At 54.7% G+C, this 16,381-nt stretch overlaps 1 protein-coding gene across 10 annotated transcripts in view; it reads left to right on the top strand.

Annotated features, from left to right (window-relative positions):
• Positions 1-16,381, top strand: part of KANSL1 (KAT8 regulatory NSL complex subunit 1) — a 98,243-nt gene that overhangs the window by 2,936 nt on the left and 78,926 nt on the right. Inside the window, exons 1-2 of one of the 10 annotated variants that reach the window (XM_040536544.1) lie at positions 108-137; positions 654-893. The gene's annotated coding sequence lies outside the window, so the exon portion shown is untranslated. Of the gene's footprint in view, positions 1-107; positions 138-653; positions 894-8,909; positions 9,119-9,231; positions 9,410-16,381 lie in introns of those variants that run through there. The other 9 variants (XM_040536549.1, XM_040536552.1, XM_040536545.1 and 6 more) reach the window with 9 other exon arrangements.

Here is a 16,381-nt window from a genome sequence, read left to right as displayed (position 1 = left end):
ATCACCGGCCGGGCCCCGCCCCCCCGGCACTGATTGACGCGGCGGCGACCAATGGGGTGGGCGCATGCCCCGCGTTCAGCCAATGGGGGCGGGGGAGGGCGGAAGGTCCCCACTTCAAGGCTGGTTGAGCGGCGCAGGTAGGTGCGGGGCGAGGCGCCGCCGGTGCGGGGCGGGGGGGGGGCCGGGATGCGGGGAGGGGGCGGCGCGGGACGGAGCCCCCCCGGGGTCGGGGAGCCTCACGGCCTCGTCCCCCCCCCCCCCCCTCGCCCTCCCCCTTCTCCACACCGGCCTCCCGCAACTTGGCTGCGGGGAGCGGGCCGGGCCGCGGCGGGGTGGGGGGCGCGGTACTGGGGGGGGGGGGGCAGCGCTCCCCTGGGGGGGCTCCGCGCGGGGTGGGGACCCCCCCCTCAGAAACCTCCCGCCCCCCCCCGCCCATCCCGGGCCTCCATTTTAGCCCCGGCGCATCCCGGGCCCGGGGGGGGGGGGGGGTTGGAGGGAGCGGGGGGGGGCGGTGAGCCCGTGGTGCCCCCCCCCGGCTTCACGGCCTGGCCCCGTTGGGGTCCGGTGTGGGATGGGGCTGCGGGGGGGGGGGAAGTGGTGCTGGTGCCCCCCCCCCCCCCCGCACCTCTCACCGCAGCCTCTTCTTCCCGCAGGTCCCGGATCTTTCACCGCCTCCTGAGGAATCAGAAACTTGCGGAGCCGCCGGGGATCAGTCGGGGCTGGGGGGATTCAGGACCCCCCCCGCCTGTGCTGCTGGTCGGCCCCTGGAATTGGGGATTCTCCTGCCTACGCTGCTGGTCACCCCCTGGAATTTGGGATCCCCCTGCCAACGCTGCTGGTCACCCCCACGGCCGCAGGTGGTGAGGATGGGGCTCACCGGCACGGCCAGCCAGGTAGGGCCCCCCCCTCATCCCGCCTGACAGCAGGAATTTCGGTTTCACCAACTGCAAACCTACCCGAGCTGGGTGGGCTGCGTTGGGGTTTTGGGCTTCGGTTTGGTTTCTGGTGGTGCGGGGTGAGTCTGGACCTCCGCAGTAGTTTCTTGGCAAACGTCGAACTTTAAGATGGAGGTGCAGGACAAAACGTGGGTGCGTTCCGTGTCTAAGGGGTGTTTCGCTCAAAAGTGGTCCGTGCAGCCTGGACCCGTGTGCCCACACGTAGGGAGGAGATGTGCAGCCTCCTCTTGGGAGCGTGTGCGTGTTTCCTGGTACTACCTGTCCGCGTACACAACAGCACCTAGGCATCAAGGTGGGACTTGCCTAGAAAAAGGAAGATCTACTCCTCGTACCATGTGCGTCCATAAAACCCAGGCTTACACCTGTCAGATCCTCCTTGTTTGCTGCTGTAGCCTGGTTTATGTGCGTGTCTGTAATATCGAGAGTTTTGTGCGCACCTGTCAGAGCAGTCTAAGGGACCTGGCTTGCTCCCATGAAAACTGAGGGTCTTAACTCAGCTTTTTTTTTTTTTTGCATGGACAAGTCTGATCACCTTTCCATGCCTCTGCGAAGCGACCGAAGAGCTTCTGGGTCTCGAGAGGAGGGCCGTGAGGACTTGCTGATGCTTGCTTTGAAAAGTCACCTGTTATCTTGCAACTCTTATTACGGGGTAAACACTTAGGTACAGCAATTAAGTTATGCGAATCTGAGTAAAGCCTAAAGTGGAATGCTGAAGGGGAGGATGTTTTCCTCCTCACGTAAATCTGTAAGCCAAAACAGGCTGACTTTAGCCCAGTTACGAAGGGCTGAATTTAGACATTCTTTTGTAGTGGGAAAACCAAAAATCTTTACTCAGTCCTTTCACGCTAACATTAGACAAATCTGCTCTGATTTGTATCTGATTTCCAGTTGGCTGACAAAACAAGCAAAGGCTCTTATTCTGTGTATCCATAATAACAGCAAATCGTTGTGTGGGCTTTAAAAAGGAAAATAAGGCTCTGTTACAAGTTTTGGAGGTTATTGCTGAATTTCCCAGAAATCTCAGTTCCTACAACTCCTGCTGGAACGATGGGGAGCCAGTAAGTGGCTTCTCTGGAAATCAGTCCTCACTTCTGCACGGCGACGTGTTGGCTGAGCAGCGGTTTATCGTGCATCGTATGGGGTTTGGTGTTCGCGTGGCCCTAGGATGTTGTCAGCCCGGTGATTTTCGTATGCCTGTCAATGGGTGAGGGTCTGTGGCAGCCGGAGGCGGTGCTGATCCGTATAACAAAACGTCAGGATTCCAAACGTGAGCTAATTACCCTCGTGCTCCAGCCTGGAAAAGGCAGATGGGGGGCAGCCAAGTGAAATTTAGGAGTCCTTAAGCTGTGGTGAGCCTGAGAGGCGACATCCATCTCGTGCTGGTGGCTGCAAAAGCTGCAGGTAGCGCCTGGCCCCGTGCCTGGTGGCCCCAGGGAGAACCTCGGCTCCGGGTGCCGGAGGGGTGCGGGAGGCACCCGCTTCTTCCAGCAGAGCGGCTCGGAGGCGGGCGCACGGGAGGATAACGTGGGATGCTCTCCGCAAGCTGTGGCAGGAGCCGAGGGGAAGGAGGTGTGCCCGTGGCGGCGGGTCACGTAGAACTAGCCAAAGCCTGCTGGAGAGCGTCCCGAGGAGGATGTGCAGACAGCCGCTGTGTCAGGCTGTCACGTCCGCTCGGCAGTTTTGCTTGGAGGCATTCAGGAGGAGCTAGGTGGACGGTGGACCTTGGTTTTATTTTTTTGAGCGCTCAAGTATGTCTTCTGTTCCTGTGCCAATAGCTTTAAACCTTTGACTAGTAAGTATTTGAATCCTTTTGTGTCCTGCACTCCTGACTTGTGCTCAAACCGTGGCACCAATATTGTTGTCATAGCCTGCGTTGTTTTTTTTTTTGTAGTCATAAAGAAAGCAGCTCCATTATAGCCCTTAAGTCTTATAAAACTCTTTACCTGCAGCTCCTCAGCGGGGTGGGAGGGTGTTTTGGAGCAGAGGAACAGGAGCACCGTGTGTTCTGCCTTCATGTCTAACAGCCGCAGGTGGAAATCTGCAAAGTGCTCCTCTGCTTCCCCGTGGTGGTAGCAGAACTGGGGGACTCGCTGCCTTGGTCTTGCTGCTGTTCCCCTGCAGTTGTTCTGCTGTGCCTGCCTTGTTATAGGAAGTATCGTTAATAAGGAAAGCGTGTAGGGACTTGACTCTTTCCACCGATGATGTCTGATGTTTTCCTGCATTGCTGCGGGCTGGAGGCAGGTGGATTTGGCGTAGACTGAGGAATTTGTGTGAAGCACCAAAACCTAGGGCTCGAAGACTTGAGGACTGTTATCTCTGGAACAGAAGCGCTCAGAGCATAGCTAGGTGAGACTTGACTGTGACCAAAGGAGTAAATAGTCAATAACCAGCATATTTGATTACGTTTCTGTCTGGTTAAACTGCTGCAGCAGTCATGGGTCAATAGCAAGGTATGCTTTTCCCTGAGTCTGGAAATCTAAATAGCAATAGAAACAGAAACTAATTCTGCTGTTAAAAAGGCTGGGAAAGACAATGTGGTGGAGGGGAAGAGGCTGAGAATTACAAATGGAGACTTCAAACTTCCCCAGCCAGCTTCCAGCAGTGTCCGAGGCTGGAGGCTGGCTTGGTTCTCAGATCAGCTGTTGACTCACAGGAGGACGTGTGAGTGCAGGGTTTGGTGCAGGACAAGTCGGTGAAGGCATTCTGCGAGCCGTAGGTGTGGCTTGTGGACTTCCTTGCCTAGGATAAAGGGAAATACATCGAGACTTTGCAAGTGGAAGGAAGAAGGGCTGAGCTGCACAGCAGGTACAGATCTGGTCTTCCCCTCAGCCCCAGCCTTCTGGCAGCAGGAACCCCGCTTGCTACGAATTGCTGGAATTCCTAACCGGACCTCGCTAGTTCTTCTGAACTTCTACATGAAACCTCCCAAGTCTTTGCCCATCAGCCAGTGGAACAGAATGTTGCCCCTAGTAGTGGGGACACACACGTGAGTATTGGGATTTGCAATGCGCTGTCCCCCACGCTGTTAGCCTTTGTCTCCTGGTTTGGTAAGACATGGGCTTCTCTGTGGGTAGAGCAGGATGGCATTTCCTTGTCCTATTTCTTCCTCCTTTTTCTCCGATATAAAGTACGTGTAAACAGAAATGGAAGGGATGCAACTTGTTAGAAGTGTGCTATTGCCTTACTTACAGATGAATAGCAGAATGATATCATGGGATCACGTACTGCAGGCTGCACAAAACATCATGATTCCCATAATGAAACATCACCTTAACTCCAGCCATCACAGTGTTTCTTAAATATCCAAGAAAACTGATGAGATCTGAGGCTTATTCTTGCACCTTTTGTGCAGTTTTACGTGCATGTTTTGGATGGATCTAAGCCAACCTGATAATATCGTTGGTAACTTACAGGGACATAAATGGTACAGGGTTACAACTAAACGTAGAACTGGATGCTTTACCCTCTGCAAGCTGATAAAACCTGGCTATTGGACCCCAGCTGGACTAACAACCTAAATCCAGGGTGCTCTTCTGTGAGTACTCGGCCTGCTGTTCTTTGGAAAATACTCCACTGTTTTCCCCAAACTGGTGAAAATAGAGCTTCCCGTGAGGACTTTAAGAAGCGAGGCTTTTCTGTACAACATGCGTTGGTCTGATGCAACAGTGTGGAGTATTTGAGTAGTTTTTGGCAGGATGACACCAACATCTTTGGCAGGGACTCAGAAATACAGTGGCCAAGTTAGTTTGTTACCTTCGCTAAGGAGCCTTACATTCCCAGCCTGTCATCCTCGTGGAAACCATATTAACACATTTTGCAGCTGTGACTGTAATTGATTCAAGATAGTTTATTACCCCGTCACTAGCACTGACTGCCCCTTACCTTCACAACAGATTAAAACAACCCCCCAGCCTGGGTGGCAATAGGACTGCGACCTTGGGAGTCGCGGTGCTTTCCAGAGCAAGCTCTCCGATGTGAGAACAAACAGCACGTGTTGTCCTTGCAGTTAGGGATGTCTACATCAAATGACTCAGTCCAAATCATTAACGTGGCTTTCAGACGAGTGATGTTACTTCTGTGGATCAGCCAGCTTGTTAAGGGAGTACTGTGTTCCCTTCTTGTTTGTATCAAGCAAATTGGAATAGCCACTGACAAAAGACGCAGGTCTGTAGCTCGACCTTGGGGTATTTCAGCAGCACAGATAACCCCCAGAGCCCCACCAGCCTCTGCTCTATCTGCATGTGGCTCTCTTTAGGGACTCTGCTCTCTTTCTGTCCTTTCTGGCGAGCGTTTTCAGAAGAGCCAGCTGGGGAGTGCTGTCTGTCACAGCTGAGTGCCTTTGGTGCCATGACTGGACACTTTCTCTAATGTTCAAGAAGGATACTGGAAGTGCAGCGATCGCTGCAGAGGTCTCTTCTTGTGTTGTTGCTACAGCTCGTCAGGTTTGAAGCTAAATATAGATGAGTCTTGCATCTCCTGAAGCCTCAGTGGCCACTGACGTTTGAGATCATTAGATGTTTTAACAAAAAACGGCAAAGTTGCAAACCAGGATGTGGAAAAAATGCAGTTGTATCCAGGGGCAGTGTCTGTAGGGAGTCGTGTCACCGTGTCCCTGGGTGGCCACTGCTTTCTCTGCTCTGATAAGATGCTTCTCAAACTGATCTGGTGTCTTTGCATGCTCTGAAGTCTCCCTCCATGTGCCCCAGCATATTTGTTAGTATGTGTTTTGTTGTACTAATAGTTGTATATGCACACAAAGCTTGTACCTTCATTTCTAAATGTAGCAGTCAAAGCAAATCATGAGGATTAATAGATAAAGGGTGTGTGTGTGTGGGGAAATAAGGCAGCAGTTGGGTACGCTGTGTATGGAGCCCTGTGGCTTGTGTGTTCTTGATGCTTTGTAGGAGAGGAGGATTTCAAAGAAAGTTTTCCAGGCTGATGCTGTAAAACCTGTGGGTTCGGCACTGAGATCACCTCCTGTTCATGTGGGGTATCAGCAGCAGCAGTGAGCCCGTCTGGGGGACTCGTGGACGGGGCAGTTGGTTGTGCTGGTAGAGCAGGGATGGGGCTGTTGGCTGGGAGTCCCCGGGGACATTTCCATCTGAGCTGTGTCTCGAGGTGTGGGCTTGTGCCCGATGGGAGCAGCTGGGTGACCATGAGGATGTTGCAGTGCTCTTCTGAATGGAAAGGCTATAAAAAGGTACGTGGCAAAGGCCAAAGTTGTGTTATCTTGGACTGCACAGAAATTTTTGCTTCGTCATCTCCAGCTCAGGGTGACTGATGAAAGCCATAGGTATGGCTGTGCTGCAAGGGAGTCCAGATCTGCAGCAGACTGCCAGGCTGGAGATCTCACTCTTGGTTGGGCTTGCCTCGATTAGCAGAATTCTGCAGTGCAGAACGAGTAAAAGATGAGAAACTTCATTGCACAGAATTTTATTTATTTATTTTAAACTTCCTCCACAACTGATTGCTACTGGTTTTCAGCTGAATCGAATTCTAGGTAGACTTTAAAAAAAAAAAAAAAAAAAATCAGAGGTATTTATGTTCTTGTAGGGGGCTGGTATCTTGGCTTCCTAAAGAGTTACCCAAATGTGGTGGGGAGAAACAGGTCAGGAGAAAGCAAGAAGCTGCTGAGTTCATCATGGGGCAGCCTTTCAAAAATAGTACTTCTGTAACCCGTCAGAAGGGAGCACATTCTGCGTGCTCTGCTTCTGCACTGGCACAGGGCTGCTGCTAACACCCTGTCCCCATGTCCTCCTTGGCACTGTTTCATCATTCACTTAGAGACCAGATTGAGATCTCTGGAGTAATTTTTCAAGGTTCTGCATGGAATTGCTGAGATAGGGGAACTGCTCCGTTGGGACAGGACCATTGAGGTCATCTAGGGAGGGAGGACAGCGAGGGACAGAGCATGCACAGGAGCAGGGCGAGTTGCCTGCAGCTCGCTGCCAGGGCATCAACACCACCACTGGTCTCTGCCGTCCTGCACTGGACGGTCTTCCTGAAAAACACTTAGACGTGTGCTAAGCTTTGAGGGTTTGTGTTGGGCAGCAGATAGTATCTGGCTGCTTTTCCCCTTGTGTGGTGGTGGAATTTGAGGCAAAGGGGGGCAAGAAACTTGTCTGGATGAGCTGCTTCTTCCAGGTCTGGCTCTGGTCCAGTTGCCCACACTGGCCGTGGATACAATATTTGCAGGTCTTACCTAATTCTGCAGTCAGAACAGTATAACTTTGAGATTTTATTTTTCGCTTTAAGCTGACTTCTTAGGGTGAGGACACCTCTCTGCCGGTGTACAGCAGCGTGCCCTGCTGTGGCTCCTTCCCTTTGCAGGCAGATGATGAGAATACAAAGCACCTTTTCTACTGGCATAACTGCAATCCTACTGTAGGGGCAGCATAGCCAGAGCAAGGGGAAAGTAGTGCGTTAACCTAAACGGGTACGGGAACGGGTACGGGATCAAACCCGGCACGTAGACCTGCCTGAGGGGGGCCGGTGGCCTTGGCCAGCAGCAGTATTCAGCAGCTTGGGGGCCCTCAGAGGGCAGCAGGCGAGTGAGCTTTCATTAGCTCCGGCTGTGTGGGACATGGGTTGGCGTCACCCTTGTACCCGTGACAAAACTGAAGGTCAAAGAGGCGCAAGGCGCGCGCAGCGCCCCGGTCCTGGCCGTTTGGGCACTGCTGGGTGGGTCCTGGCAGCCGGCTTGTCCCGGAGGGGCCCGGTGTGCTGGGACGAAGTGGAAGGGGAGGTATCTGTCTGATCACGTGCAGAAAATTTGCTTTCTGCTGGGCTGCGGAAAGCGCTCGCCAGATTTCCTGTCAGCCCCGAGTGTTTGTGGTGGTTGCTGCAGGGTCGGGCCCCGACCCTCGGCATCGGGGGCTGCAGGCGGCTGAGGGACCCCCAGTGGGGGCTGTGGGACCCCCGGTGCAGGACGGCCTGGGGAGGCCGGTGTGGCCCCCCACGAGCCATGGGTTCACGTTTTGGGGTCAGTTGGTGCTGCTCAGGCTTCGGGGACTGTAACAAGCAGCACCAGAGGCGGAATTTTTGGAAATAACGCCTGGCGGCGTGTGGGGGGGTGGGAGCATGGTGGGCAGAGACGGCTGAGGAGCGGTGTTTTGGGGGAAAACGCTTAAAATGCTGAAAGTTCCTGCAGCGGGGCCGGGGAGGTTCCCCCCTTCCCCCTCCCCTCCCCTCCTTTCTCCCTTCCCCTCCCCGCCGCACGTGTTGGGGTGTGTGTGTGTGTGTGTGGGGGGCACCTCAGGCGGACTACATTTCCCATCAAGCCCCGCGCCACCCCATGCCGCGAGCGGGAAGGGCGGGGGGAGGCAGCGGGCGCGCCACCGCGCATGCGCACCGCTCCCTGCGGGCGGGGCGGGGCGGGCGCCCCCTGGCGGGCGGCGGCGGGGCGGCGGGCGGACAATAGGCGGCGGGCCCCGCCCCTTCCCCTTCCCCCCCCCCCCATTTTATTTTTTTAATTCCCCCCCCCCCCCCCCCCCCGCACTGCAGCTCCTCGGCACGACGGCGGCGGCGGGAGCTCGGCGGGGCCCCCTGGCTGCGGGCGGCCGGGCGCGGTACGCACGGCGACCGGCGGGGGCGCTGCGGTGCCCCCCCCTCCCTCAGCCCCCCCCCCCCACGCCACTTTTCCCTCCGCCCCCCCCCTCCCCGCCCCCCCCCTCCGTGCATTCTCCGGTTGAAGGGAGGGGGAGGGCCGACAAGGAGCCCGGCCGCCATTTTCCGAGCCGCGCCGCCCGCCGCCGCGCTCACCCGGAGCCTTTTGGGGGGGGGGGCGGGGGGGGCGGGGGCCAAAACCGCTCTGGGGGGGGGGCGGTGGGGGGCGCACCGAAGCTCCGCTCCGCTCCGCCCCGCCGGGCCCCGCAGCCCCCGCCCGCCCGCCCGCCCGCCGCCGAACCGGGGGTGGGGGGGCCGTGGCCCGTGTCCCCCCCCCCCCCCCCTTCACCCCTTCCTCCTCCTCCTCCTCTTCGCCCCCCCCCCGGCTCCGCGCCCACCGAGGGAAACGGGCGAGCCCCGGGGGGGGCGGGGGGGGCAGGGCAGCGGCGCCGGCTGCGGCACCGCCGCCTTCCTCCTCCTCCTCCTCCTCCTCCTCCTCTGGGCCCATTTTGTGCGGGGCCTCCCCCGGCGGACCGCGCTCGCCGCCCGATCACGTGGTAGGTGCCGCTCCGCGCCTCCCCCCCCCTCGTGCTCCCCCCTTCCCGCCAACCCCCCCCCCTCCCGCCAACCCCCCCCCCACCCCCGTTCTTCCCCCCCCCCCCCCCCCCCCCCCTCCGCCGCCGCCGCCGCCGCTGCCCCTTTGTTAGCGCCGCCGCGCCCCGCCGGGCACCGGCAGCTCCGCGGCCGCCCCCGCCCCAACTTCTCCACCCGGCGGGAGGCGGCCCCCCCCCCCCCCTCCGTTTCACCCCACCCCCCCCCCCCCCCCGTTTTCCCGGTGCCGCCGTTGGGTAAAGTATTACCGGGGGGGCTGCGGTGGGGGTGGGGGTGGGGGGCACGGGGAGGGGGGGGGGGTGGGACGGGAAAGGGGGGGGTTGAACGGGAAGGGGGGAGCACGAGGGGGGGGGTACGGGGAGGCGGGGGGGGGGGTCCCGGCGGCACCTCGTGTAGCCCCGGGAGGTGCGGGGAGGGGGTGGTTTGGGGGGGGGGGAAGGGGGGGGGGGTCCGTTTTTACCCCTAGGGGGGGGTTAACGGGGGGCCGAAGGGGGGGGAGGACACGCGAAGTTTTCAAAGTAAACAGAAAATAAGCTTTAAAAAAAAAAAAAAAAAAAAAAAGGAAAAAAAAAAATTGCATAACCTCCAGCTTGCAACACGCGTGCACGCTCGCCCCGGCCCCGCGTGGAAAAGGAGCCCGGGGGGGGGGCTCCCAGCGCCGCCGGGGGGGCTCCGGGGCTGTCAGCGGGGCCGGGGCTGTGTCACGGGCGCCTGCCCCTGCTCCCGGGCTGTACAATAGCGTAATTTTTCATCTGGGTTTGATCTGCTAAGCCATTTTCCTGTATTTACTTTCCGGCTGCTTCTTTCGTTTTTTTTTTCTTTTTTTTTTTTTTTCTCTCTCTCTCCCCCCCCCCCCCCCCCCCTTGCCGGAGCGGCCCTGCCAACCCGAAATGTATTTTTCTCCAAACAAGAGAGCGCGGCTCTCCCGAAAGGCTCTCGGTGACCGGCACGGGTGTTTACTTTCATCACGGGATTAGCATCTCTCGGTGCCTGATTACGGAGAAATTCCCCTCCTTTGGGCCGTCAGCGAAGGTCTTGGAAAAGGCAAAAATAGGGCGGCCAAAATTACTGAAAAACTAAGATTATTTTCTACAAAAAAAAAAAAAAAAAAAAAGGCAGCTCCTTCTCGCAAACCGAGCTGCGATCTCCCTGCTAATTAAATTTGTGTACAGGTGGATCAGAGCGCGGGCTCCACGCCGCCTGTTATGTAAAATGCACTCGGATGACAAAACTGTAGTTTTCCATAAAAACCGGTCAGGCTCTGGGAGGAACTGCAGGTTTTTGGTTTTTTTTTTTTTATTTGTTCGGGCTGACCAGTACGTTTTGCGCTGCTTTGGGCCGTTTCGGTGTTAGCGGTTACATCATGTCATGTGTTGCGTACAGTGTGATTTGTGCCGCTAAAAATAAGGCGAGGTAAAAGCCCCGCTGCTGGGCGCCGGCGAGGACTCGAGGGGGTCCCGCTGCCCGGGGGGGGCCCTGGATCGCTCCGGGGGGGGTCCTCCAGGGCGTTACGAGCCCCGCACGGCCCGTCCCGAACGCGGAAAGCGTCTTCCCTTTAAACCACATTTGTCCTTTTTATAGCCTTTGTTTTCATGGAGGAACCTCCGGTTCTCTCCCCCTGCTTCAGCCTCTTCCTCCTCCCCAACCGCTCACTGGCGCGCGGGTAAGAGCGGCGCGGCGGAATCGCTTCGAGCCGCGGTTATTTCTTTAATTAAGAAGCCTCAATTAACGAGGGGGGAGACGGAGAAGGGCCGGAGGAGGTGGGGAAAGCCCCGCGCGCGGCTCCGGCTGTCCGCTGCCGGCCACCGTCGGGGCCGAGCTCGGGGCGGCGTGCTTTTGGCGCGGGAGGGCCGGGTGCGTGCTCCGCCACCGCGCTGCCAGGGTGGCACGGCCACCCCGGGGCTTGGCGTGGTGGCCGCGGGGCCGGCTCGTCGTGGGACCCGGCTGCGATAGCTCTGGAGCCGAGCCGTGGTGGTTTAGCGACGGGGGATGGCTTGTGTTCCCTCTTCAGAAATGATAAAGCAGCAGATGACCAGGCAGACGCGGTTGGGTTGATTCCTTGCGTTGTTTTTTTTTTTATTTTTATTTTTTTTTGTAATGCTGAATTCGAGTCTCATCTCTCGGAGCTCATTCGGTAACTGGAGAACTGGTGAAATTCTGACATCAAAAAAGCCAGGGGGGAAAGCTGAGCATTTCTTCGACCAAAGTCACTTCCTTTTGCCCTGTTTATAACTGTTTTTTTTTTTTTTTTGTGTGTGTGTGTGTGAGAGCGCAACTGCCATTATCTAATGAACGCTCCGAACAAAGAATGTCTCTGGAGTTTCAGCACTCCACCCTCCTTCTGCTCAGGCAGCGAGCGGTGCGTGTCCTCAGGAGCCTCAGAAGGCTTTTCCAGGCAGGGGAGCACTAAACCCATAGCGGGGTGAAGACGCGGCCTGAGGGCAAGGGTAAAGGTTTGGGACGGGGGAGAAAGGACGGGCAGCACGGTGCCCCCCCACCCCGCCCACAAAACTTCATCTATTTTTCCTCTTCTGATGGGAGGGTCTTAATATTTCTCTGGAACTACTTTTTTTTTTTTTTCTTTGGTGAGTGTAAGTCAGTGATATCCCTGCCTGTCCCCATTTATCAGCAGCTGATTTTGTCTTTCTCGTTTGCTTTTTACTGGGCTGTGTGGGAAACAGGTGGGCCAGCTTAAGCAAAAATGGGAGTTTAATTCAGCGGAAGTGGCTCAGTTGGATCACGTAGTGCTGAGACCAAATAATGCGTGACTTCTGCACGCGTGTTCGGAGCGGTTATAGTTTCGTTACGAGGAGCTGCTTAGTATCGGGACAGCCGGAATGGCAGGTGATCTGAGGAGCACCGTTTCCGCTGCTGCATTTTATAAATACCACGTCCCAGCTCAAAACTTCCAGGAATACAACGTCTGTCTGGAATGACAAGCAGAGACTGCTCCAGAATGCCGCTTGCTTTGAGAATCCTTTCCTGCCCTGTAAGTAGCGGTTTAGCCGCATCTTCAAGGATGCAGCTTTCTATAACAAATAATTTAAGCTGGAAGAAAGGCTTTCTGCTGCTTTTCACTGGGCACAGAGTTGTCGTACTCAAATCTGCGAGAGTCCTGGTGCTGTGGGACTTCGGTAAACACAATTCCATTAAACCCCGCGTGTGTCCCCCCAGCCTGAGTTCAGACCGCTGCTTTTGGAAGAGGGCTGTGGATAAGTTACTGTTCAGGTTTCAAAGAAAGTTAGAAAATAAGAAAAATAAGTCGGTTCCCCCCCCCCCCCCCCCCAACCCCCATATTTTCGACTCTTGTTACTAGATGACTGCAGCAAAATGGGATATGCTAATAGGCATGGAGACTTAATTCCAGGGAGTAGAGTTTTGAGAGCACGCTGTCTGAATTTAGTGGTGGAGCTGTGCTGTTTATCTAACAGAACAAGGAAAAAGGATAACAATTGCATCTGAAGAGAGGAAATGGGAGTAGCTGTCAGCCTCAACAGGCCACATCTTCATCTGTTACTTAATCTTTGGCTGCAAACTTTTTTTTTTAGTGGAGAGCCAAGCGTTTAAAAAACCTAGCTATTAAAAAAAAAAAAAAGTTTAATTGAAATACCTAGTGTGATATGGAGAGCTTTTTTGGACCTTGGAGATGTTAGCAGAAGATGGACCTTTAAAGACTTCTCATTTTCAGCTCTGTCAAACCTCACGATTCTCCTCGCTGAAATCTTTATAACTTCCTGTCGAGGTCTGCAGTGACAGGATACGATGGGAAAGGTTACCATTGAGTTGCCTTACGCTGAATGAGAAACAGCAAACCGAGTTCAGGCTGTAATCGTGGCCCGTAGAAAGGAACGTGTGCTGTGTGATTGAGCATCATCTTCCATTCAGTGAGCATCTCTGTTCTGGAGTTCGTGTCGTCTTGGCTTTAGTTGCTGCCATGGCAGTCCTGGTGGATTTGTTCTCTCTGCTGTGAGATCTGAGGAGCAATAAAAGCTGAGATCTGCAGTTAGCTGAGCATACATATCCAGGAGAGCTCTCATGAACTCCGTTCGAAATAAGGTATTTAAACTCAGCGGGAGGCTGGCCCGCCAGATTGGGCAGGGATCGAGTGGTTGGGGATGCTTAATTCTGCTCCTCTGGCCTGTTGCTTCGTGCCGAACACCAGTTAACATGAAGCTTCTTGTAGTGACAGTCCTTACGCAGTGTTTAAAGCACAAAGGATCAAGGTGGTACCGTTTACAGGGCAGGGGTTTTAAGTTTTGGTAAAAATCCTTGTATGCTTTTGCCCAGAGGTGGTTATAACAGCACCTCCTGAATGGAAACGTGTCTTTAAACTGAAGAGGCAATTCTGTTTTTTGTTTAACTTGCTCTCTGAGTCCTGAGTTCAGGTTTTCATATTTCCTGGGCAACTTGCCCAGATTATGCGAAAGAAAAACAAAATCTCTCTGATACTGGATGAGGGGGGAGACCTGGATTTAATAATTAAAGCTTGTTTTTTGTCTTTGTTAGTACTATGTCAGACTGCTGCTTTCTGCAAATGCCCCACTATTGTTTTTTAAACCATGCTGCTTTATATTTGACTGTAGAAAACAACTTTGCTCTGAAGAGTAACCTAAAAGCAATGGGTATTTTTATCTCCAGATGCTTCATTTACCTGGTGAAGTCATTCGTGCTTAAAATTATTTGATTTTTCCATACTTTTGATTAGGGAGATGACAGTTAATTTGGCTTTGTGGATTTTTTTTCTGACATGGTATTAATAAGAACTCCTCTACCTTAAATTATGCAAAGCGTAGGGAGTTTTATTTATATCCGGTAAGAACTCAGGCGTAACAGAAAATTGCACTTGAAGAAGGAGATCTCAGGTTGCTGGTCGAGAAAAGACCCTGCCACTTCTGTGGACCAGCAAGTAAAGAGCAGCAGCTTCTATTTTAATCTTGAGGGCTTCTGATTGGAAACAAAGGCTATAAAACTGGAGCTTAGTAATTCTTTCTTCTTTGCTCTAGAGCAGAAGTACAATTCCCTGGGAAGTTCTTAATATTAAAATATTTTTCCCTGAGTGACTAGGAGCCAGTCTGTTGCGTTAATATATAGGGAAGGTACTTAACGGATATGTTTTAAAAATCTGCAGTTCTTAACCTTTTTCATTCTTTCTGTAAAAAAAGAAAAGAGGAAAAAGGGCCTGTTTCCCAAATGTAGGTCATTATAAGTGCACTGGCTGCCAAACTGCATGTGACCACTGGGTTATCGATAACTTTATCGTCCTGTACTTGCCTGTCACATTTTCTTAATTAAAGCTTTGAGAGTTGCTTCTCATGTAAATCTCTCCCTAAATTGGTAAACATCTGTCTGACAACTATAAAACATTGAAGGGTGATACAAAAGGCATGTAGAGGATCTGTTATGCATATTGTATATGACTTCTGGTGGATGCACGTTGTGGATGCGGGAAGTATTTCTAGGCTCAGGGTGTTGGCTTTGTGTCGAGTGCCTGCATTTTAAGTTGCTCTGTGGGGTTAGGAGCTCAGGTGCAGCCTTTCGGCCGCAGAATGAGGTGTAAAGGGATTTAATTCTCACCAAGTTTCTTCCGAAAGTCGGTTGTGACCCCGCAGGCTGAGGAGATGCCTGGGCGTGGAGGAGGCGAGAGGGGGAAGTGGGAGCTGGCCTGGTGCTCGCTTCCTTCGGGGTCGCTTGGCCTGCGTGGTCTTTGGCTCGGAGGGACCCTCCCTCAGCACCCGGCCTGAGGTGCTGAGCCCCCATGCGCGGTCCCCGCTGCCGGGACCTGGTGCCAGGGCAGGGGGGGCTGGGAGGTGGTCGCAGCACCAGGCGCGGGGAGGCTTCGCTGCTTTGTTGGCCCTTCGTGCACGCGTTGAGCTCGACTCTGTGTGGGTACCCGTAACCTCTTCTGTCTCCCTTCCTAGCACAAGGAGTAGGAAAAGGGCATGTCCCGAAGTGGGTTTGGATGAGAGCGTTGTGGGAGCAGATCTGGGGGTGCGAGGGGGCCTCGAAGCCCTCACAGAGAGCAGCCCCGGCCTGCTTTGGCGCGTGATGAAATGAGACGGTGACGTTCGCACGCAAAATTCCCTCCGTGTGAGGGTTTAAATGGCAATCCGGGGAATTCAGACCTACGGGAGGTGGATGTGAGCGGTGCCAGGGGGAGGCAGACCGCCTGTGGGGCTGGTGGTCTGCGTGGGGTGGCCAAGGCCTGGGGGCAGCCGTGCCCCTGTGGGGGCGGATGGGTGGCAAGGCCTCTGGTCCTTGGAGCCCTCCGGTTCCTCTCGTGAACCTTCCTGCGAGCGCAGGTGCTCGGTTTCTCCCCCATCCCGAAACTCCTGTCACAACTTTTCAGAGAACAAAAACTTAGCGTGTCCGTTTCGGGCTTATATTGTGAGGCGTTGCACAAACTGGTGTGCTTGGAAAGCCAGTTCTCCTTTCAAGGGCTGGTTCTAAAATTGAGTTTCAAAACCAGATGGTCCTGGAGAAGTCGGCGTGCTGAAGGAAGATCGTTTTCAGGGGCGTTGTGACCCGACGGCCGCTGCGGAGGGTAGCGTGACTGGCCGCTGTCCTCGTGCTTCTCCTAACCTCCCATCGTTTCCTTGGCCTTACTGACGCTTTTCCCTTTGCTCTGATTTTGAAAGGCGGGTAAGAATTTGAATGCAAGCATAGTTCACGTGGAACTGTGGCTGGAGCCACCTGACCGAGTCGGCCCAGTGGCTTTCCTCCCTCGGTGGCCTTGCTCGCACTCCTCAGGAAGTGAGGGAAGCTGGGCGAGCTACGGTTACCCTGTTTTTAACTGCGTGCTACAGCCTTTCATCTTTCCTCTGTTAATTAACGCTAACTGCTTTGCCAGTGCTCTAGTTTTGAAGTAAAAAATCAAGGATGTGCTTGTGGATTCGGAGCATTGCTTTCAGGCTGGCTGTACATGTCGCCATTCCAGAAGAAGCTCCTTTTGGGTGTTTTGAAGCAAAATCCGGACCAAGGCATGCATGAGGGTCGTGCTGTGGCTGCTGAGGGCAGGTGCTGCTGCAGGCTCGTCGTGGTGATCTGCAGTGTCCACAGTGGGGCTTGGAGCGGGCTTCTCCTGAGGGCCATGTTCCTGCCAGCTCCGGTGCTTGGAGTCGCAGGCCCTTGGCGGAGGAACGCCAAAAAAAGGGACCTGTGGGTGCTGGTGTCGATCTGATGGTGCTGGTGGGTGATAGCAGCTCGGGGAG

Source organism: Cygnus olor, chromosome 25 (genome assembly GCF_009769625.2).
Source record: "Cygnus olor isolate bCygOlo1 chromosome 25, bCygOlo1.pri.v2, whole genome shotgun sequence".
NCBI classification, from domain to species: Eukaryota; Metazoa; Chordata; class Aves; order Anseriformes; family Anatidae; genus Cygnus; species Cygnus olor.
This window is presented reverse-complemented; position numbering and strand designations above follow the sequence as displayed.